The sequence below is a fragment of the Larus michahellis genome, chromosome 14 (genome assembly GCF_964199755.1).
Source record: "Larus michahellis chromosome 14, bLarMic1.1, whole genome shotgun sequence".
Classification (NCBI taxonomy): domain Eukaryota; kingdom Metazoa; phylum Chordata; class Aves; order Charadriiformes; family Laridae; genus Larus; species Larus michahellis.
Genome location: NC_133909.1, coordinates 9558437 through 9582309, shown reverse-complemented (window position 1 = coordinate 9582309; position 23873 = coordinate 9558437). Strand labels below are relative to the sequence as shown.

At 36.7% G+C, this 23873-nt stretch overlaps 1 protein-coding gene across 4 annotated transcripts in view; it reads right to left on the bottom strand.

Moving 5' to 3' along the window:
- ANKFN1 (ankyrin repeat and fibronectin type III domain containing 1) overlaps positions 1 to 22834 on the bottom strand; it is a 136869-nt gene extending 114035 nt beyond the window's left edge. For 3 of the 4 annotated variants that reach the window (XM_074607751.1, XM_074607754.1, XM_074607753.1), the window contains exon 1: positions 3634 to 3774. The gene's annotated coding sequence lies outside the window, so the exon portion shown is untranslated. Of the gene's footprint in view, positions 1 to 3633; positions 3775 to 22710 lie in introns of those variants that run through there. The other variant, XM_074607752.1, reaches the window with a different exon arrangement.
- Positions 22835 to 23873: the final 1039 nt, after the last annotated feature.

Below are 23873 nucleotides of genomic sequence, written 5' to 3'. Positions count from 1 at the left end.
TCTCCATAGGGATGTCCATTAAAACTCTATTGATAATATTCAAGTAGAGAGAAGAAAAGTCGTCTCATATGTATGATATTTGTGAATTTGAAAAGGCTTTGAGACAAGGCTTGTTTATCCAAACTCCTTGCTGAACTCTTTCAGATGTCCCACCTACTTTTGCACTTTAGAAGAGGTATGTGCGCTGCTCATTTCCATTAACTTTTAAGCACGTCATTGTTATTTTTACATCTTAACTGCTGGGAAATATGTTTTTTCAGTGAAATAAATCTTTGGGCTACAACACTTTCCAGTTGTTTATTCGGTACAGTTTATACCACATCAAGTACACCTACACATCAAGCTAACATAATGTGGTTATAGCAAATTTTGTCATAAATGAGCTAGCAAGGACGACGCTAGCAATGAAGACATGAAGGCACTAGATTTAGTACACCTTAGAAACTAGAGTGCTGTCATGGGTCCTTGAAGAGTTTGTCTCCTCATCAACCTGGAACAAGCTAAACCCATTGCTGCAGTGTTTTTACAGCTGCTGTTACCTATGTCAGTAGGAGCACACTAGCATACGCTACAGTAAGAATTGCATTTGTCTCAGTGGTACGGCATGACTAAGTGGGATGCTGGGGCAATGAAAGATTTGGGGCACTTTGTCTACTTTCCGGGCCTCCATCAATATAAGCAAGTAGCTGGGCCATTAGTCCCATGGAGTAATTGGCATTTGACCCACGTGCATCCCTTCAGCTACGTTACAAAGTTTGGCATGTAGACACACCCCGAGTCAGGACTTAAATGACGCAAGGATAAAGACTCTAGCTACTTTAATGAATAACAACTACAGACTGTATATAGTCACTAGTCCTGCCTTCCTAAATCTTGTAAGTCTCTCTGAAAATGCCATATCAGTTCCAGAATTGGGAACAGCTGCGGAAGAGCCATTCACAATTCCTAGCTTTTCTGGCTTTTCCCATGAAAGATCCTGAAAAGTCTTTACAGAAGAGGATGCCTACTGCCTACCTTCATGCAATAGTAATGTCTTTTAGCAATGGATCAGATGAGTGATAACAAGTTGCAGGGGTAGTATCACACCAGACAATGACACCAGTCCTTTTTTCAGGGCTACAATATAAAAAGCCGTGATCCATGCACAAGCTAATATAGGATTTGCTTTTTAGCCAGAGCTATCTTGGAGGAGTTATACCTGTTGATATTTTAATTAATAAATCAAACTGAAAAAACAATTACTATATAAGCCTTGCCTTTTACTTGGTGTTGAAAAATCACATAGTATACAAAAAATGGTAAGATCCAGAAATTTGATCTATGTGAGATTATCCTTCTTACTAAGAGCATGAAACTTCTCCAACTTCTTGGCTGCCAGCCATATAAATAAGCTTCTCATAGCTCTTCCTATAGGTCCATCATCATTAATTTCTTTACGACTAACATCCACTTTTTCTTCAGTTTCAGCTTAGTCTATATATTTGTGTCCTATATGTAAAGCATCAAGAAATTGAAATAGGTGTTGGTATCAATCTAATCGGCTTCTTCTACATTAGATCTTTGCTTCCTGTTCTAAGATATGTAGCACTTCTGTAGGTTGTTAGAATTCTTGTTATTTACTTAGTTTCTGGATGAAGTGATCCCTTAGTGTTACTTCCTTGCCTCCAGATTTCTGGGGAAGCTTCATTTACATTTGCAGTGTACTTCAAATGCTTGGATGAAAGGCACGGTATAACTACTGCTAATAACAGCACAAACTTATTAAATCTGAAGTAATTCAAAGTGCTCTCAGTGGCTTATTCATACAAACTCTCTAACAGCAAGCCTGGCAAAAGGACTGACATTTTTGTTCATCTGAATAAACTCTACCCAAAAAGATAGTGTAAATGTCGAACAACAGAAAACCACAGAACTAGACACCAAATGGGGACGGGCAAAGTACTCAAGATCAATCTGCAATTACTTTAAATTTTTGCTAAAAAACCCCAAACCCTAGAAGCAGAATTTTCTTCACATATTACAAAATATACATACTGAATTCTAATTTGGAACTCAAACACTGCCTACTAAATGTAAAATATTTTAATCCTGTACCTTAGCTAGTATCACTGACTCATGCAGTAGTATTATTTGAAGTAGAGCACAAAAGAAGGGAAATAAAACCACAAAGAGAAAAGTGGAACAATTAATTTCAATGACATTACTTTATCGCCTTCATCTTTATTCAGGCACAAAAGCTAACATTATTCATAGAAGTGCAAACATGGCAATTTTTCTTAATTTAAATTGGAGCTAGGAGACAAATTGTCAATTACCACGCAAAAGGGAGTATTATGACTGTTTGGACCTATGATTATCTCAGAAAAGCTCAGTGGTACTGGGTGCTGTACAAGCACATAGCAGGTGCTATGTAGAACGTTAGCATTGCACAAGCGATAGGAAGAGTAATAACAGTACATTATTGACATGACTGTGGATAGCTGATACATGATACTTCTGCAGTTGCTCTGCACATGTAGTTACCAACGACTGTTTTTTCCTGCAGTAATCACACTTGAAATAAGAGCAACTAAGTTGCCTGTAGTGGTAAATGCATGCACTGCGACATTATGAGACTCGTCTCTAAGTGTGGAATAAAAGGAAGCCTGCATCCAAATGATCAGTATGCAGCACTATTTGTCAAAATATGAACTCAAATGCCTGAATTTTAATTCAAATGTGATGAAAAATTGTGACCAGAGGAACTTTGTACATTAAATTAGGAAGAACTGAGATATAAATTTGTCCCTTATGCAAGTCCCCCACAAAATAACTGACTTAAAATTGGATTAATTCCCATGTCTCTTTTTAGGTAAAATGAGTATAAACTTACGGAGTTTATGCATTAGGCTTTTTCAGCTGAGACTGGCAAGAGCTCTGGTAATACATAACACTTTAGGGACAGCAGAACAAGTCTTTATTTCAATACATACAAAGATTAAATTCCATTATTTTATAGTGTGCTGGATTTCACTGAAACACAGCTACTATTTTACCAATGCAATAGCTATTTTGAGGGAAACAAACTGCTCTATTTCTGTTATTTATACACCAGCATACACAAATTTTTATGCACATGCACATGTATGTACAGACACTACACGCACATATCTCCTCTTCTCTACCGTGAAGAAAAGCAACTACATCTACCTACAGGAAAGTTAATTGAGTTAAATCTTCAACAAAAGAGCAATACTTTATCTCAAATTCTACACTTTAACTTCAAAAGCAAATACAATCTTGACAAGCAATATGGCATATTTCTACAGTACTTTACAGTCCTTTCAACATCCTCGTGGCATATCATCTCCATTTAGTGGATGGGGAAGGAAAAGAGAGGTGAGGTGAGATGTTCAGGGCTACAAGGGAAGTCAGTAGCATACTGAAGACTAGAACCCAGTTATGCTAATGTTTCCAAAGCCTGAAATGCTAAATGCAGACATACAATCCTACCAGTAAACAAGGTAAGCATCACATTAGTACCCCTGTTTCAAACCTACATGCCTAGTGGGAAGTGCTGGACACTTCTGGTTGCCAGCCAGTAAACTTTCCCCCTCCTCAGCGTGAACTCTGATTGTGTGCCAGTTCACTTACCCATGATTATCATTTTTTCTGTCTGATGAGCGTAGAACAATTGCCTTTCGAGCACTGGTTAGCTAGAGCCGGAAGAACCGTTTGCCTCCAGCCCAGCTGTCGGAGTCTCCATGCAAGATGCTGTGCAAAATGTTGAGTTAAAAGAAAACACGAGTAGGGGGAAAAGAGAGCTCTCTGAGAACCTCCACATGGTTCCTGTTGCTAAGGGAACCACTCCCTTTGTCTGCATAGGTTAGGAATGGCTGCTTCGTTTGGAGTCTGTCTCTTAAGTACCGAAAACAGCACAACAATTTCAGGAAGAAAAAAAATCCCAAACCTACAGAATATCTTATGACCAAAGAAAAACTGAACCACCTAGGAATTCTTACATTAAAACCAGCTATTAATAGTTGATTTGGGTGACTGCAAAGAGACTGTAGAACTCATCTGTGCCATCTGATGGGACGATACACCACTGCACACAGTCTAATTTAGTTATTGTAATCAGCTTTTGGGATCAAAGTAGCTGATTACAGAAAGATAGATCAAGAAATCAGATTCAGTTTACTACAGCAAACAGAGAGAGATCCATAGCAGGAAATACAAGCTTTTAATAGGTACTCATGACAGACCATAGGAAAGAGGTGCCTTTATTTCCATAGGATCCCATAAAAATCCAAGCCCGAATCCTTAGCTCTGTTCTCTGTGACTGCTCTCCCCTGCTGCCTCTCGTCCCTCAGGCCCAGCACTGCACTGGCCATGTTTCTGAACCCCCAAATATTCGAGAATCTACATTCTACACAGGCCCATTGGTTTCAGTCCATTCAGCATATAGAGTTAGGAATCTCTGCTTCATCTTTACCCATCCCTGGTTTTAAGGAAAATACCAGGATGTGTACTTCTGGATAAAGGTAATTTCACTGTGAGTTAAGGTCCTCCAACATCAAGAGCTAACAGAAATTGTCATGAAGGTTAGTACATTGGGAACAGAAACAACATGAGTCTAACCTCAAACTTTTTGTTTGCATTAAGAATACCAGCTTCCTTATGAAAACATACAGCACAACATACATTGCACAACACTATCATATCTCGCTCTCTCTTTCAGGTGACACCAAATCCAGCATCCCAGAATACTGTGAGTGTAATCTTTTTCTGTGGAATTACTTGTTTCAATACCTTCATATCATGGGGGAGAAATGGTCGAAGACTTGTATCCAGATCCAAATTTTCAAGCACAGACTTATCTGAGCCCCTTAACGCATCCAGAGGACAATCAGAAAAATGTGTTACATTATTTCTGGATGAATAGACAAAAGTTCAAAATCTTATATGATGCACTTCTGTATAGAAATCAGATTTTCTTCATTCCACCAGAGTGGAAGCTGTGAGTGCCTGCAACAGTGGAAAGAGGTCAGAACTAGTTCAGTCTTACGGTAAAGAGCTGAGCTTCACTTTATGCAAGGCAGTTCCTAAGGAAAGTCAGTGCCAGTGTTCTATTTTCTGGAGAGTTGAGCTGATTTTTTTTCCCCTCAGTCAGACTGTTGCTCTTAGAGAACACTAGTCAGATAACAGTACAAGATGTCTTTGCTTACACACCCCAGTCCAGCACTGATTCTTTGACATAAAGGCATGAAGAATTCATCTGTCACTTCATTGCACATGTTGAATTGTATTTGCAGCATGATATGTGTTGCACACCCCCCCCCGGCTTTTTCCTCTCACCCCAATGAGTCAAATAAAGCAGTCAAGATTGCTTTGTAGGGAGGCCCTTCTGCTCTCCTTTGCAAAAAGATTAGGAGATTAGAGAGGGCAACTGAGAGTTCAATTTAGGGACATTAGAGAGCAACCGTTAACATACAGGTTTCTGTTGCATCATTTTTAGCAAGGAACAATTAATTTGAAACCAATTTAAAAGATTGTGATTTTATTAATCTGTAAATTTCCTTTTAGAGGATTAATTTGAATCACTCAATCCTGCTGTGTATGTGTGTGTGTATACACAAACACACATCCCATTGTCTCCTCCTCATGGAAAGACTGATGGTGAGGTTAATGCAAGCAAAGGGTCTTGGGATTCTGTGCAGCCACAGCGAGGGAGACGACAGCTTTTAGGACTGAACTAAAGTTTCTGCCAATAAATTCTTTACCCACTTTCTTCTGCTGCTTGCAAACCATGGAGCCTTCTTCAGCATTATTACAATGACAAGGGCAGAAACATGTACATTTAGAATATTCAAAGTTAACTGCCAGCACAATAAATATTATGCCAGCATAATAGTGAGTCTAACAGTGCATTTTGTCTGAACTTTTTACAAATGTTTGTGTACATAATCTTGTCATTATTACAGGAGTATTTTCCTGATCATTCCCATTTTACTCAGAAAAAAAGAGATTGGGAGCAATTTCAGATCACATTACAATTTTATGATAGAGCCAGGGACAGCATCAGTGCAGCCTCCTGCTTTACTATACAATGTCCCCCACAAAAAGAACAAGTTATTTTTTTCCCCCTTATTTTAACAAAGAAAGATATTTTTTCTGTTTAATAGAAATTTTAGCATCTTATACATGACATTTAACATTTTCCTGTTATTACAAACGCAACATTTTTTAGCAGACTGGCAGTGAGGCTCAGACTTGATGACCACAGTGCCAATTTACACAGCAGTGGAATGCTTCTCAGGAACCTTTCTAGTAAGAACTTTATCTATTACTATAAATCCCAGCTCCTCAAAAGCTCAATTGAAAAATTAACTGCTTCAAGTACTGATCTCCTGAAGAGTCTGACTTTGTTATGCTAATCCAAGGTATTAAGATTAATCAGAAAAGGAATTCATTAATGGTGACTTGAATCAACTGCTTTTTGTCTTAAATGTGAACACATCCCCCCCCCCCCCCCCCCCCCCCCCGTCAGAAATTACCTAACAAACAGTGTGATTGAAGTTTATTTATTTACTTACATATAACAAGCACTGAGCAGCTTGCAGTGCATGAAGTGAGGCTATGGAAAAGTACGTTACAGTGCTCCTGCTTCAGGGACCTCTCAGTCAGAATTTCAGTACATATGTCTATTTTCTGTTTATTATTCAGCCCAAAAGATTGAAACTCTCTATCCCCTCAGTCCACAGACTAAAACTTAGTGACCAAGAAAAGATTGCCTGCCTTATTTAAGGTGGCTTAAGAGGAATTTTTAAAATAAATATTTACAAAACCCTAAAAATATATTCTTGTTTTGTTAAGGTTAAGTGTGTAAACACCTTACCTGTTACGAATATAGATCTTGTTATTCAATGAAAAAGAGCAGCAGATGGAGCTGTTGATAGCCTCAATGACAATAGTGCAGCATGCAGTTGCACAGGAACCAGTATTTGCCTTATAAGGAAAATTTTTCATATTCCTCAATATTTTTTTCAGTTGCAACTTGGAATTAAAATGCCAACATGAGAAATTTTCCATAGGAGGGTCATATTTAAAAGACCCTCTATGTAAAAAACCCTTTACTTTGAATGAACTGACATGGATTTAAATGACCTGTGAGAGTATGTGTACGGTTGTATGTGCATGTATAAGGTTTCTTGTCCACTTTTGTGAGCCCAGACTCCCATCCTTTGTGGCAGTCTGCCAAACAGGCCAAGAACGTGAAGAAACTTGACTTTCTGGCACCATTCCACGTGAGATGCCGGGGAGCTGAGAGCTGGGAAAAGCGGGTGAGCTGGCAGGAAACCAAGCACATTTCCATCAAAAATTTCATTGGAATAGACATTTTCATGCAACGTGTTAGGTTTTGGTGAACCAGCATTAGCTGAGAGAAAAATGTTCCACTGGAAAGTTTCCAACATGTCCTAGTGCTAAGATCTTGACACTTGGACCTCCAATTTTTCATTCAACTGAAAAATGGATTTCTATTTCCCAGTGTCATGCACAGAGATAGAATGTAGTTTATTGTTCTACTGATTGCCTAAAATTATTTGTCCTGATATTGTAAAAAGAATCCTTATTTTGCCATACTGCAGCTAGTCCTATTCTCTCATGCCTGCATCCTTTTTTGCAGCCCCCGTGCCCCTTGGTGCCTTCTATCTCAATGGATCACAACAAGGAGTGTCAACAGAAAAGGGACTCAGTGGTGAGAGAACTAGTTTGTACTCAGAGACAGATTTTAACATCCATCTCTGGAACAAGATCTCTGTCTTATTTTCTGTACTGGTTCAATAGGGAAAACAGTACATCCCCATCTTGCAGTGTTATTAGAATCAATGCGTAAGGATTATAATAATGGGCCTGTAACAGTCCTGACAAATGTACAAAATACATTAAATTCAACTACAAAACTGCAGAAATCTCTTGAAAATAAAGTATTTACCATTATCTTGAGTAAAGATGTCACCAAGTTGTGACACAAAACAGAGACAGAGAAGGCTATAGCACAGGATGAACTATCAGCCATATATTTAATGCACATATGACACCCACACACACACGTCAAATATTTGATTTCACAGATTCTTTAAGACAAAAATTTAATTTAGCCCATGTGTTCCAACACTCTTTTTAATTATTGTATTTGCTTAATTAAATCTGCTGATTCCCTCTTCCCTTTACTATTCCCCCAAATCAGGAGCTGAAGGGTCTGGTGTGTCCATATGGTCTTCTGCAGGTTTTCTCCCATTTGCCCCCCCCTTTATCTGAAATATAATTTCAGCTAACTAAAGATACAAACCTTTACAAACCTTGCTTCAGATATCCATGAATCATGGACACGAAACAATTATTCCAGCATGGCCTTTTTGCAAATGTATGTTTATTTTGCCATTTCTCCAAGGTAGCAACTTGAACGTGAGAAAGCCTCTGTGCATGAATTAATAGAAAAACCCCATGCCTGTAACCTTGCCTCACTGAGCCAAAACACTCAGCTCTGCTTTCAGGCACACACAGATTTTTTTCAGTTCAATCCCATGTTTATGTGTGAATATTTCACTGATCCTACTTCAAAAATTGAGACTGTATTCAGCAGACAAGAGTACTTTATCAGTACAAATATATTAGACCACTTCAAAAAACCCAGTCATGTGTTGAACAAGGGCTCTTAAAACTAAGGAAGGCCAGACAAGAGGTGCAATGCCTGCTCTATTGAAGAAGCTTTGAGAGTCCAGGGTGGTGCAGGTACCGCCGAAATCGGAAGCGACACCTGGATAGCACTTTAACTAGTGAAAACAAGAATTAATGTAGTGTTTACCACTGCTTAATAATAAGGAAAAAAAAAACATGTCTGGAGCTAGCAAAATTCCAGGGATGTTCCTGGATATTTCTCTGAAGTCCAGCTAACAGCCTACGCAGAAAACAGCAGCTTGCTTTGAACTGTTCTGTTCTGCTTCTTATAGTTGGTCTTCATAAACTTTTGTTTAACTAATTTTATCCTTCTACTATATTTGGGAAATGTCTGTTTGCACTCCACCTGTATTTAAGATAGTTTTACTATGCTGCATAAACAGCTTTAGTTACTCAATGAAGTAAAAGTTAGAAGGGCATCTACCTTAGGAAACCAATCACGAAAAGTGATGGATGGAAGTAAGAAAGCCAATCTCTCTTAGTTCATTCTTAAGAACTACTACAAGCAAAACCAACAATATGAACCCCAGGATAAACCACCAGTTGACTGTAAATTCATATTTTATCTTACTTTTTTTTTCCAAGCAGGCTTGAATTGAAATGTTTATGGGGGAAGTTAACATCTTTTGCACTCTGTTTGGACAGAATCCTTTAATCCTGTCTTTAACTAGGACACAAATTTTCCATTAAAATAACTGACGATAACCATACAACTTAAGATATTTTGCAATCTGTCTTTGCACTTTATAAGGAGGTAATACCATGTAAATTGGCAGGTACTTTTAGAATGAAATTCCGACATTTTTCTATTCAGACGAAATGGTTCTACCGAAATCATAAGGCGGATATGTACATTAAGGTGCTTTAAAACCTAAATAGTATTATTAGAATTTAACATTTAATGAAATTTATCACTTAAGATACAATAAACGCTCATCTTATTCAAGCTGCACATGTGAAATTTCAGAGCTTATTAGAAAACTTGAATCAAAATCAGCTTTGTTACTGATTGGACACCACCAAAACTGGGTAGTTTCTGCATGCTTAGTTTTGAACCTGCCTCTCAGAACACTTATTCATATTATGCTACATTCAGGAAGTGACCTCACTGGAAAATCTGAGCAAACAGTAGGACAGAAGTTCCAGACTCAAAAAGCTAAAGAATGTTCTTTTTTCCCCCTTCGTCTTCTTTTGAATGAATTTAGAGCTTGTGAAAAAAATTAGATTGACAACCCTAAAGACCACGGGTTGTTGTGTATGCACAAGAACACAGCCATTTTCAGTGTCCTGACTTCAAGCTGATGTATGGTCACTCTGAGTTGCAAGTTTAACTTACTATCATCTCGGGCATTAATAGGACTTCACTCAAAACTAGTGCAGAAATAAACCACAGATTTCTTAAGCCTGAGGGTAAATATCTATATAATCATATAGACAGTTTACTAATGCAGTAATTTCATCACCTAAGCTTTTAAGTTCTCATAGCAGAAACTAAACTGAATAACCCATTCTCAACTGAGCCCTAATATGTAATTCTTACTATTTGTACTGTAGTGGTATCCTTCAGTTGCTAGCTCTATCAATTTTGAGCAAGGGCACTAAATTTGAGCTAAAGACAGCATTAAACACATCCCTATAGGATTACTGTCTTGCTTTTTGCTACTAGTAATGAAATAAGTATAAATAGAGTAACAGAATATCAGCCAGTCTTGTGCACTATACAGTAGACTAAATCCCATCCCTCGACATATTACAGCAAGTCTTAAGGAAGCCTGTGGATGTTCCAGTAGCTTGGTGAGGCAGAGGTAATTCAGCTTCACGTCTCCATTTTACTTCCTGGAAATTTCTTATCCTGCTTGGAAGAGTAACTAATTTCAAGTATGAAATTTCTCCCTCTCCATTTCAAGCCGGTGTAAATAATTCTGGGCTGTACAAATACTTTCTTCAAGTAGAACTGATAAAATTTGTTCCAATAATGAAGATATTTCCTTCTCTACTGCTGGTCTCTAGAAATCTCAGTGCACTCATATTAATCATGGAAGTCTTCTAAATCTCAATTACTCTCATTGTTTTCTATGCTAAATTCTTAATTCTGCTCCTTCCAGCTATAATCTCAAAAATATTCATGTCAATCTCTTGCAAAAGAAACAGAATAACTGTTTGCAATATTTTAAAGAGCAAGGGTGGCCATAGGAGACACTGTGGCAGAACTGAAGAAGGAAAAGCACTAAAGAAGAACAAAGGAATGCAAACAAGTGGAACACCCAAAGAGGGCAGGACCAATAAAATTAAATTAATTTCCAATTAATTTTTCAATACAAGAAAATAGAATGTATTCCAAGACTGCTGAAATTGAGGGGAATCTATCATTGAAACTATTTGCACAGAATTACCAAAGCACAAATCAGACCTGTGGATACATGTTGGTTAATATCTCAAAACACAGTTAAATTACTTCAGCTAGTGTTTGCTGCCTCTACTTGGCAATTATATGCATCTTACACTTCTCCTGACAAGAGCTGACTTCAGATTTGTTATCTCTGCTGTTAATCTCTGTTCTTTATAAAATACAGATTTAGAAAGTTAGGCCACTCACAGCAAATTTAAATTTCTAAGCAACAGCAAAGTTCAGTGACAGCATCATGAGTGAAGCTGCTGTAGCATATTTAATTATTCTCTTTACAAAGAGCAAGTATCTCATACTATGTTTAAGTTTATATATAGATATAGACATACACATATATTCAAAATAAATTTAGCGTACTATGCTTGATTTCTCTTCACTATACCTATTTTCTGCCCTACCACTGAGAGCATTTCCAATGTACATATTTGCTCCGACAACTCTAGATATCATTATTACATTCTCTTATGCCCTTGAATGAGATTAACTCACTTCCATCTCTTCTGTTGCTATGAAAAAGTAAACAGTAGCTACAGAGCTGTCAATGAATTGGATTTCTTTTTCTCCTGTATGCATTTAATCCTTTTATCTATAGATCCTGTTCTATCATCCAAGTTGAATTCATATTTTACAGCTTTTGGTTAAATTTGGCAGAAATTTATACCTGGCTCTTCTGTTCTTTTCACTTTGATGAAGCCAAATGAAGAACAAAATAAAGCAAGTTGACTACATCTAATCCAATAATTATGACAAATTCCTCAAAACTAAGTTTCAGAGAAGCAGGCTTTCTGTGGGTGCTCCCGTCATCAAGCACACAGAGGTAATACTCCTTTCTGTGTCTCATAAAAGCAAAAAGAACTCCTAAAATTGAACTTCACCCACTCCAATCAAAATGCCACTCAACTACTGATTGAAATATCCTCCATTCAAATCAGAGTGAGTGCCTTTAATGGCTACCCAAATGGCTGTCAAATTAAATAAGAAACAAAATGCAAATAAATTAGCATTCCTAGCTACTGATACACTATAAATATTTATGAGAAAAAAAAAAGATGCTGTAATTTCAAATGATACCACAGGCCTATTTTGTACAAACAGTTAAAACAGTTATACATGCAATACTGTACTTTGCAATTTTTTTCCATTTCACATCACCATAATCACCTAATAAATATTTAAATGGACCCATTTGCTGTAACTATAAAAGAACCGTGTAAACTTGTTGTCATCTAGACACATAAGCCGCAGTGGAGTCAATGAATTTCAACAGTCACTTAATATTGCAAGCCACAAGCTACCTTAAACCTGCCAGCAACTGTCTGCCAGGAAGCTACTGTAGCACCACGGCTACCTCCTCCAACCCAGGACACGAGATTCATTATGAATGCTAGCATTGCTACTCTAATTAGGCCTGGGAGAGGTTTAACAACCATGCTACAGTCTTGCTGCTGACAAATATAAAAATAAAGCCTTGTTCAAATTAGCAATGTGAAGTGAGAAGGCCTAGAAGCAGCAACTGTCTGACCAGTAGTGAAACAGTTCTAATCTATAGTGAGGTTATTTTGCTTCATAAACTGCTAGTATGTTACCTGCAGGAGGTCTCCCTGTAAAATGAATTATAGTAAGCTATATGTGATAATTAACCGTGCATTAGCAAATATCTTGAAACAGGGGGGCTCTGTTTTCTCTGTATTTTGACTAATAAAAGCATGAATTTGTTCAACAAATGATCATTTAGGTTGTGGAATGCTAAGCATATTGGAAGAACACAGTAAGCAATAGAATATTGTAGGTGGACTAACAGTTTCCTTACAAAAACAGGCTGTTTAATAGGCTGGCTCCATACTACGTTATTCACAGTACTAAAAACCACAGTGTTGGGAAGACAAATACAATATACATTTAAAATAATATAAACCTTGTACTCCTATTTACTTTAAAAATGCCATGGCTGTGACAATAAAAAAAATCCATAAGCAAATGTTTATTTCAGAAAGACAAAATCCCAAATGACTCTTTCCAGAATGTAAACAGATAGTGAGGCAATTGGTATGGTCATCTTCTCCAGAGGGGAAAAAAAATGTAGCTGGGTTTAAAATAGTCTACATCACATGAATGCAAAGCAAGGCAAAAAAAATCATATTCATTTATTATGTATACTACTTATCACAACAAAAATAAAGTGGTGCTATAATTTATTTTAGCTTCATTTACATCTTATGAAAACATATTTAACCATAACGTTTTATTGAACTGTGACTGTACCAGCCATATTCTTGGCTGTGAATCAGGGGTCAGAGCTACTTCAGCATACACAGGTTCACAAGCTGTACCTCTTTATTCATACTGCATGGACTGGAGCTCAAGCTTTCAAACATCACAAGCTACAACTCCTTTTATTACAAGTAATCTATCAGCTTTAACCAGACTCCATGTAGTAATGACTAATTGCAGGATTTGGCCTTATCATGGAAAGATACGCAGCCCCAGTGTTAGTGGGATGAATCGCAAGTGAAAAGAGAAATTAATGAACAATGATGTTTCAGTTCATAAATATCAGCATCCAGAAGTCTTTAAAACATTAGAAGTGTTCTCTAAATTTAAGATAAAGCCAAGATCAGAATATGCGTCTCAGCTGTATCTCTTGGTTTCCTTCCACCCAGCACAGCTCTCATCTGCCCTGTAACAAACAGCACGTCTGAAGTACTAGATCTTTCACTTCAGCATGCTGGGTCTCTTTCAGTTAAGGTAGGGGGTATCAGCAGGATACCCCCGATTTCTGAGGCAGGGAGATATCAGTAAGATGCCAGAATTATGAACATGTAGCAGACATTCAGTCTTAGAGTAAGACAGGATAGAAAGAGGGGAGATTTAGATTAGATATTAGGAAGAAATTCTTTACTGTGAGGGCGGTGAGACACTGGAACAGGTTGCCCAGGGAAGTTGTGGCTGCCCCATCCCTGGAGGGGTTCAAGGCCAGGCCGGATGGGGCTTTGAGCAACCTGGTCTAGTGGGAGGTGTCCCTGCCCATGCAGGAGGTTGGAACTGGATGATCCTGAAGGTCCCTTCCAACCCAAATCATTCCATGTTTCTATGATTCTATGGTATCTGGAGAAAACTGAAAGGGTGTGACTTCAGCATCCTGTGATACACAGTCAAGAGCAAATATGCTTCTCATCAGTTCCTTACAACCTTCCTTTCCAACATCCTTTTGATTCAACCAAAGGATATTGGCTTAATATTGGCTTTCTAATATTTACAGAAATACTATTTTTTTGGCAGCTAGTAGATGAAGATATATATACCATATACATGACATATTTTCTTATAGTTAAATTATTGTTGCCATCAAATTACAACAGATGGGTAACAACACATTATTTAGAAAGCACATAGAAAGAAAATATGCATACTTCTTACAGAAAATGCTATATATAATTTAAAAGTTCCTAAAAATGAATGGCAAGCACATTTCTTGAAGGTTTGTTTTTCAAAAGGCTACAGTTTGTTTCTCTTACTTACACTACAGAAAGGTGAGAAATTATAAAAACCAACTTGCACTAATTTGGCTACCATTACATTCCTCCAAGACAGTATACATGTTTTGTCTTAAATTCATAAGTGGCCATCAGCTGGAAAAAGAGGATGAGTTTGAGATTCTGTTTTTCCCTAAATCTCCATCATAAATGTGTTTGATTTATGTCCAAGAGCAACTTAAGTGTATAATTTTTTTTTATGGTTCTCTTTCTCAACAGCATGATTCCTCTCTACAAGTAAGGGCCTCAGATAATTTTAACCATCACATTTTGAGAGTGATCACATGTATTCATACTATTGCAGTTAATAAAGTTTGAAAATCCAGTGACACTTTCAAAATTCGATTTTCAAAAACAGAACCAAACCCTAAAAGCTGTTTTTATCATTGCACTAACCTTCAGTTTTCTAAGGTAAATGAGAACTTAGAAGGTAGTGTGCTGTATTTTCTCAGGTGAATTACATTTATAGACTTTCAGGCAGAGGGTAAGATTGCCCCCTTTTGGAATTTTTAAGTGTAACAGTCCAAATAAAGAATTGGGTGCAAAGCATTCCTGATCCCTACTCAAGATATGCACCTCATCGGGCATTATTTGTGCTTCATACTGTTGTGTTCTAGTGTTATTATGTATGTGGCTTCACATTCCTTATTAAAGCAATAGGCATGAAAGAATTCAACTGTTCTTGCCAGCAACCACAAAAGCACAAACTCTAAAGTCAGATAAAGGTAAACATATGGAACCCTCCAAGGAATGCGGTAGTAAAGATGGAACATATAATTGCATTCTCCCCTTCCCTGCTCTGTAGGACAAAATTCAGAGACAGTAATCTTTAATTACAGTGTACCATAAAGTAGCATTCTCTGGTAAAATTCACAGAGAACTTTGTATTTTAAATAAGAAAGAAAACAACTCAAGTTCTAAAAGCTATCAGGACAATTCTTCTGATTCCAGATTTAATTTAATAGCAAAAACATCCTTGGTATACTGATCTAGTGGTGGTGTGGGGTTTTTTTGTTTTATTTGTCATCTTTAAAGCCTAAATGATGGTCTTTCTTCAAGTGTTCTAGTTCTTTAAAGAGACATTAATGACCACAGTTGGAAAATGCATAGAAACCAGGAGTCTGGATGGAAATCTGTATTTTCATTATAATCTTATTTTTTATTATTACAGTCCCATAATGTCAAATACATCAGTAATAATGTCTTACTGAAAGCAATGCAATTTAGTCCCTCTAAGTAGTTAATAATTATTATTATTTTGCAAATAAAGCATCATTAGTCTGTTGCTTGGACAATATCTTCTTGTGGCATCTAATTTTAGAAAACTAGTATTTTTATAGTGTAGAATTACATTATACAGCACATTCCTATTTTTGTTTCAAAACTGAAAAATATTCTGAACTTGTTTCAGTTCAGTTTGTTCCACATGACTTCGGCATTATGGCCCTAGATCATTGTTTCCTACTTACCTTTGCATGGATGGAATCCTAAAACCCATACTATATTTTATACCCTGAAGTAGGGTGATATGAACTCCACCAGTCTTCAAGATACAGTGCCTTTTCAGAAGGAAGTATGGGCACCGTCAAAGCTGTGAAACCAAGTAATACCTTGCCTTAAAGCCACCAATAAATAAACTAGTGTATGCTTTTGACAGCATTTTTACAGCAAGGTAAAGCAGCCTCTGCTAATTTGAACGTAGGTGCACCCAGTAAATGTACCCACTGGTAATGATGCACCAGAAAACACTCTCAAGACCAGTGATGCACAGTAGGAAGTGGAGGTGCAGCCTGCACCTCACATTTTTCTGTTACCTACATATTTATCTGGAAAAAAAGATATGGCTCTATCTCCAGCCAGCACTTTTCTCAAGTGATTTGTTTCCCACCCTCTCGTGGAAGACTGAATTTATTATGCAAAGGCTATAAGCACATTTTTCCATGGCACAGACTAAAAAACTGTATTTCCCCTGTCTGCCAGTCTAAAAAAAAAAACAATGACATAACTTCAGAATTAGCCCATGGATTTTCTCCTACAGAAATGGCTACTCCTCAAAACAAGGACTCCTCACTGACCTGACCAGGACTATGTAATCAGGAGTCAACTCTTATAAAAGGAAAACAGGAGCTCTCATGGGACTTTAAGGAAATAGCGGAACCTACGTATGTCTTTAATAGCATTATTGTTCATTAGGTGGAAAAAAAATAGTGGAATTAAAGTTATTTTTATTTTATTTCAGGTATTCCCAATGACTAAGTCTGGAACTCCAGTCCTCTTGAAATGGGACTGAAACACCTGCTATACCTGTCCTCGCTGCTGTGGTCTCAAGACCAAGCAAGTCATCTCATGTAAACAATTCCTCGTTTATTTGTTGACATTTTTCTTTCTCATTTCTCACCAGTGTCTGCTCCATCCCTTTTGGCACATATGTTTTTAAGGTTCAGGTGGATAAGACTACCCTTAAACATCTCTACATGTTCTTTTTAGCCATATTAATAACAGCTAACTTTAATAAATGGCTTCAGCCTAAATAACTGAACGACTCTTTAGGCAAACGTTTAAGAGTAAGCTCATTAACAGTCTGTTTCATCATTGTTTTCAAGGCTAGAATAATAATTATGTCCCAGGAATTATACTTTTAAAGCTATTTCAATTATCAAATTCCACCCATTTTCATATGAACCTGGTGGTTGAAAATGAGTAGAGAGTTTCATCTAAAGAAATATATTAGTATGTCTTCAACTAGAAGTAATTTCTCAAGCAGTTCAATGGCCATGTGACAAGAGGAAACATGGAGAGATCTCCAAATGGAGACAGATTGATAGACATAAACCAGACATAAAATAGAAATCAGAGAGTATTACTGGGAGCTACATTGATGTATCTCACCGTAACTGAAACAAGACTTCTGTTCAAGCAAATTACGAAGAGCAGACCATCAGTACACCACATCAGATACACTAGAAAACAGAATACTTAAGCTGTGCAATTCTGCTGAAGAATTCATTGCCCAAACTCTGTATGCTGTATTAAGTAACACCACACTGTTTCATCTGTTTCAGCCCCAAACTCTAAGGAATATAACATTTGGTTTTACATCTTACTACAATCAAAATTGTATCACCAAAGGCTATTGTCTTCCAATAATTTAAGTATAGTTCAGTCATCTAAACTGAGATAGACAGTCATACTGGTTTACAGGAAACAGTATGCTTGAGCATGAGTACTGATATTATACCCTGAGCACCTTTGGAGCAATGTTCATGTGGATGCTATAAAAATATCACTGTGCCAACTTACTTCAATGCAACTGCATTAGAGATAGGCCACATGACTAATATTTCAGTTTCTAAAAATTAAAAAAGCCATCAGTAACATTTTTTCCTATGGTTAATATGGTAATATTCTTAATCTCTTAGATATCAAACTTTACAGAGTGAGACGAAAGTGATCCTTATCACTTACTTACGCTTTATCTTTGCTTCACAGTAAATAGATTATCACAATACTGAAGATTAGATAATGTAAATTTTTACATTTTCCTTAAAAAGCTGAAGTCCCAGCTTTACTGAGTAAAACAGAGTAGAAATCACCATTACATAAAAAGCACCAAGTGTAACAAGATGAACCGCAATACAACTTTCCAGACTGTTTGCCCAAGCTGTTTAATGCCCTGTGTATTTCAGTTGAGGAAAAGTGAGAGCTTAAGTTGAATTATGTCCTTGCTGCTTTAAAATACTTTAAACAGTTACTTAAACTGTAGCCAGTGTGTCATGCATTCCAATACAGAATATAAGAATCTATGTATTTAGTGTCACTGTAAGACTTTTACCTAGAGTTTTCCTTTCAGTGCCATGAAGTTAATCATAAGGAAGGAATGCACACTCTGATCATGCTAATTAGCTTACTAAATATGACTTCTAAAGAGATCACTTTAATGTGTCCTTGAGGATGCTTAAAAGCCATTTTATTAAGAGGCACACTTAGTTTCCTTTACTGGCACATTCATTGGACCAAAAGGCTGTCATTAAGTAATCTCTAGCTGTCTTGATATCTATATATGGAAGTGGAATACAACAGCAAAACATATATTTAATAACCACATTTTTTGATTTTATAGTCACTGAAAAATACAGGGATAAGGATAGAAGCAGGAGAAAATTCACTTATGCTTACAGAAAACTTAAATATGAACCTTATAGTATATTTTACATATGAAAGGCATGAACCAGTGCTTTGGATCTCTCCACTCAATTCCGTGCTTTTATTTTACCTCTTTGCATTAATGAAGGACACTGAGAAGTACTGCCAACTGAATGATAGTTTTGTTCATGATTTTAAAAGTGCTTGAAAAAAAGTGTTACATGCAATAAACTTTTATCTGCTTCCTTAAACTAAGAAAAATTCCTCATGTTTACCATGGCTCAGAAATTTTTAGAATATGTTCTCATCTTTGCCATTTTTTGATATAGATTCTTCCCATTCTGTCACCAAGTCCCTTATTATGGACTAGGGCCTTAACATAGACAAGGTCTTAATTCAGTTAGCTCACTGGAAGCTTGGGTGAGAGGTTGGCCAAGTATCTCCACCTACAGCTACCATCAAGCCTTCTCTGCTAATTCTTCAATAGTATCTGCATGAGAAACAGGTTCTGCCTGTTTATAGGTAGGTTCCAATGAACTGTGCTCTTCGTTCTCTTTCTGTGTTCTAAGGAATGGTGGAAGGCATCATACCTGAAACAAACCCAGCACCACTGCATAGCAGTTGTCATAAAAACAGTGTTACTTGTAGGACAGGTAGGAATTCTGTTTGCTTATTTGTTTAGAAGGAAAAAACTCTCCATCATTAGCAAATCTGTTATGGAACATGACTGAAGAATGTGACTGGGCTGATATAATGCAACAGAATCCGAGTATTCTTAACAGAGAATTATTTGAAAATATTTGAAAGACTCTTTGTGCGTGTAGGAGAGAATGCTTATTATGTGCTTCCATAATCACATACTTCATCCAAAATTAGAATCCGTTGAGTAAATCCCAAAACAATTTATGATTTCTCTAAAGCAATTCCCACACTCCCCAATTGTTCTTCAGGCAACTAAAAGGCCATGTAGCACAGAAACAGCTGTAGGCTGCAGAATATTTTCATCTGACTTACTGATGAGTTTCCACTGTGCTTTTTAAAAAGTTGAAGACAGGGGATACACTACTGCGCTCAAAAATATACCAAAATGCTGAACACTGGTTACAAGAGATATAATAAAAGGATTGAAAGCTGTGTCTTTAATATGGAGCTTTCTTGTATCCATTAAACATCAGCTCAGCTAGCTTGCTTGTGTTTCCCTACATTTTTTCTAATACCACTTAAAAGCAGTCTAACAGTGTTTGTAACAAGTCATATAATCAGGTAGGCTATTTGATCAGTAAATTTGGGTTGCAAAGCAGAAATTCTGTAGAAGTGGGAGGGGAACATAGTAGAACAATGCATGCATCATGATTATTAAGTACTCTGCACGGAAATGTCAGTTCTAAGGGATATGTTTTCTTCTGGTGTAAGAAGTGCTCTGAAGTAATAATTTACACTAATAAATGCTAACTGAATACTAGGCCCAATATGTGGCAACTCATTTGACACATATCGAGTTTCTTCACATACTTAGGTAATGCGACAATTTAAAGGAGGAAGAAGGTTATTCTCTGGTGTTAACCACTAGCAAATGAATTTCCCTTGATTCCTATATATCTTTAAGTCAAAGTCTTTGAAGCAACACTTTTCTTTGTATCATCCTAAAAACATAGAATCATAGACACATGACAAAGTGTATTTGCGGGTTGAAACAGGGGACTAAGTGCCGTATCCACTCAGTGTGAATTCACTTTATAATAGACCTTAAACTCTGAACTGGGAATTTTTGACAATAAAGACTCTTATCTTTTGCCTTACCTTTGAGAACTGCATTCAGGTGTTAGCAAGAGGACTAATTCCATCCCAGTCGGTACATTCTTTCGTCCTCCATTCATGTTTGGTGTGACTAGGAGTCAAACTTTTCAGCTGCATTCTCCTGGTCAGCACCTGTCCAGGTTTCAGCCTGTTATCCCCAATTCATTCTTTTGTGCAATTCAGAAGACTTACACTACGACATAACAGGAGTTCTGGTACTTCTTGAAAAGCCAATCCCTGAGCCAGAAATTAATTTCCTGGATTTAGAACTGCACTAATAGGGAGTATTTGTATTTTGTTCAATGGCCAAAATTTAAATGACAATTAGAGGTCAAATGTAATATTCCTATTAGAGGGGTTTGTTTTTAAATTAGCTAAATTTAGTCTTGAAACATTGTTTTTTAAACATAAGTCAAATACAACCAAAAGAGTAGCTGTAGCTTGTAGATTTAATAATAACAATGCTGAAACTTATTTGATTTTAGGGGAAAGTATTTCAAGTCAGCTCTAATTATAGGAAGAATTCCCTGTCATCATTCAAATTGGCTGAATAAGGAGTCCTCGATTTATTCTAAAAATGCAGAAAATACTTGTAAAAACCTAGATTTATAACATCTAATAACATTATCCACTAACTCTACAGTAGGGAAGCTCTATGAACAATAAAGGCAAGAAGTGCAAGAGAGGGCCTGTTGGGATTAGCAGTAAGTTTTAACCATAATCAGCAAAATTTCAGTAAAGATACAGTGTCGTCGGACATGCCATCACATTGAAAACAAAGGAAATGGGTATTAATTCCTCAGTGAATTACTGGCTACCCTTTTGTCATAGCATGCATTGAGCTCAGTACAAAGTTTTAGGTAAGTTCTTTGGACACTTTCCTTATCATGAGCTTAAAACCGTTAAGCTATGTTTAAAAAAAGAAACCAGTACCACTTCATTGAGTATGTGGAAAGAGTACAGACAAGAATGTCATGCTATTTCCAAGACAGTCAATTAAATAGTAACATGCATGTGCAGGCCAAGTTTCTTCCATCAGAAGGAGCGGTCTCCATGAGACTATTAGTTACACGAATTACTATTTATCTAGAGCCTCTGACAAGATGCAGTCAAATCAAATTCTTCCAGAGAAGATACACTCATGCTAAGTTATACCACTGTTTTTCACTTCAAAAGGCATCATAATCATTTTATGAAGCATGGAAAAAAATCTAGCCCAGTGCAGTGCCACAGTACCCCATAATGTTCTAAAAATTAGCAGTGCTGTTGCTAGAGCAGGCACGTGAGCTTTGAATTCATTGCTAATGAGTATTGCTTGGAAAACATATTGAAAAATATTCGCAGGTTAATACCAGGTTTCAGAAAATCCAAATGAATCTTTTTTATTCCACTTGTCATGGCAGTCTGAGTTTGGTAGCACAATGCAGAGTTCCTTAATCTTCCATTGTCTGGAGTTGATTTGTCCCATGTAAAACTGGTCCCATAAAAATTTTGGTAATGCCAAAATTTACTTATTCTTTAGTTATCAGAAAGAAACACACACACACCTTTCTGCGGAGAATCAAAGGAAACAAGAACTTTTCACAAAACCCAGTTTGTCTCAGACTGTCATAAAACTCTATGCATACTCATTCCAGGTTGCCAATTTTTCATACTGAATTTGCTCATGTGTAAATGCAGGTAAGTTATTTCTATTAACACCCTCCCATAAACTGACTCTTGAAGAAAACTGCAGAAATGTGAACAGTTCCATAAATAGAAATTATGAACACCCAGTCTTAAATACAATGATTACTTGTTTATAAATATGTCCCATTAAAAGGAATTGACCACATAATCAAAGTATCACTATATGCTTGGATTAAAATATTAGCATATCCCTGGAAGGCAAAACAAAAGTGTTTTCTCCCCTATAAATATTTCAAATTCCATTCTTCATGTAAAATATTCCAGATATTTAGAGAATAGGAAAGAAATAATCTGCTTATGCATCACATTCAAGGAAATGCCATTTTCATTCTTCAGAGATGAAAAATTGTGCCCAGAAATGCATTTAGTAACCTGCTAATGATAAGCAAATGATGTAAGAAATTATTTGAAAATACTTACATAGAGTGGCTCCAGCGTGCTTTCCTCCTCACTAGATTGCTCTGTTTTTTACTTCTGCTGTTATTCAAGCCTCAGCTGAAAAAAAAGGTCTTTGACAGGGATGCATTTCTTCAGAGCTGCTTTGTCTGTCTGCAATTCCCTAGATGAACACTGTTCCAATAATTTATATCCCTGTTGGAGTTCTGTTGCTCCCCTGCCACAGGCAGCACGTCTGCTCTGTCATCTCCCACTTACTGAGCTTCTGCAGGAAAGAAACAATAGATGAGGAACTGACAACTGATAGTATCCAACTACTCAAGGAAAAGCAACCTGAGACCACAAAGTAACACATTAGACTGTAACGGTATACTATAGTATGTCATCTGTCCTCCGGTGGCATTTTGAACCCTCAGAAAAACTACAAAATACTTCTAATAATCTTGTGAGGGCAAAATAACACTGGAAAAGGATTTTTGAACAGTCATTATCATGAATATCATGGCATTCAAAAAGTAGATGTTCCTTTAAAATGACATTATGTCTTAATAAAAGGAAAAAATCCCAATTTCTCCTTAGCAGGAGAACAGCAAAGGCTGAAATAATCCTGATGGATGCTATGTTCCACTTTAGTAAGTTAAATTACATTATTGATGTTAGCACCATAATGCTGACAATTAAGATGCATGAGCATCAGAAGCAGTATAACTGTTAGAATAATAAATCTTCTGTTTAGAAGAAATAGCAGGAAATAATTTTAACATTCTGTTGAAGGGCCATCCTTTTAATACAGCTTCCTAAATTTACTCTAGTGTATGAAAGACCTTAATTAGAATAACTTATGTGGTGAGACACGTGAACAGATGAATTGTAACATGAATTTTCAAGGCAAGGTCTCCATCAAAAAGAGGTCTCCACAAGATTTAGTTATATGAATCAATAATAATTCCCACAAGCCTACTAATTTATACAGTGGTGAATTTCATTCTATGTAAAGGAGTTCATGTAATTTTTATCAGATAGCTAAGGTTAAGAAAGTGTTCGATTTGGATGGAGAGTTCAGGTAAGAATTTAAATCTCCATGAGAAAATAATCAATGCAGTAACATCTATAAATAACCACAAAAACTGCTGGAAGAGGCAGTTCTGTTCCTACTTTTTTAGAGTTCAGTAAAAGTCATTTTTATA